Genomic DNA, 1,160 nt, shown 5'->3' with positions numbered 1-1,160 from the left:
GTATCAAAGATATTAGCAACTTTTACTCTTTACTCCACTACATTATTGAACGAGCATCTGTACTCTTTACTCCACTACATGTGAAATGAGTGTTGCAGTTACACATTACAGTTTGCATGGACCTAGCTTTTTCTGCGGCAGTTTATTTCTGCAACAAAAGACGTGATACTGCCTGCTACAGGTCACTGCAAGTACTGCGTTTTGCCCTTACTCACCCAAACTTGTCAACAAGGCTACTTTATGTGAATGCGAGTTCCTTAGCAAGTATTTGTGAATCAGAGGAGTTTTATACATGAGATGAGGACGTGACTGCAGCCGGCAATGAGGCCCAAACCAACACATCCACTGCAAGAAGGCTTCGGCTTTTTAATTTGACTTAACATTATTTTATTTATCCATTATGCTGAAGAGACCTTTTTTTGTTTGTTTTGTTTTGTAATTTTGAGGTGTTCAATTTTATTTTGGTTTTAGAAAATAAATGTGTTTGCTTTCCTCTTAAATCTACTCTTTCTGGTTTTTGTTTCATTCTCTCTGTGTCTTGCGTTGTCTGTTTGTCAGTCACTCTGTTCCCTTTGGTTTTTAGTTTATTGTTTGTTCTAGTTTTTCCAAGAAACACCAGCACATAGATCCTTGCCTCTGCCTGCTTTCCGCAGCTTCTCCACAACGTTACAGTTTATCACTGGCGTGTCTCTTTGACTAGTACTTCTTTGATCCTATATTTAGTATAAGTAAAATACTTAAGTACTGATAAAATCAGATACTCTAAGACTTTTACTCGAGTTGTTTTGGAATTGGTGGCTTGTAACGTGTAGTGGAGTAATTTTCACTGTAAGGTATCTGTACTTTTACTCAAGTATGGTTTTTAGGTACTCTTTACACCTCTGCTATTAGTGCTATTGGATCTTAGCGCTGCGTTCGACACTATTGACCACAACATTCTTTTGAATAGACTAGAAAACTATGTTGGCATTAGTGGAAGTGCATTAGCATGGTTCAAATCGTACTTATCTGACTGCCATCAATTCGTAGCAGTGAATGAAGAGGTATCATATCGATCACAAGTGCAGTATGGAGTACCTCAAGGCTCAGTACTAGGGCCGTTAAATTAAATAGGGCCTGAAAAAACAGAGGTGTTAATTATAGGACCTAAAAACTCTGCA

Source organism: Sinocyclocheilus grahami, unplaced genomic scaffold, assembly GCF_001515645.1.
Source record: "Sinocyclocheilus grahami isolate Dianchi unplaced genomic scaffold, SAMN03320097.WGS_v1.1 scaffold2104.1, whole genome shotgun sequence".
Classification (NCBI taxonomy): domain Eukaryota; kingdom Metazoa; phylum Chordata; class Actinopteri; order Cypriniformes; family Cyprinidae; genus Sinocyclocheilus; species Sinocyclocheilus grahami.
This window is presented reverse-complemented; position numbering follows the sequence as displayed.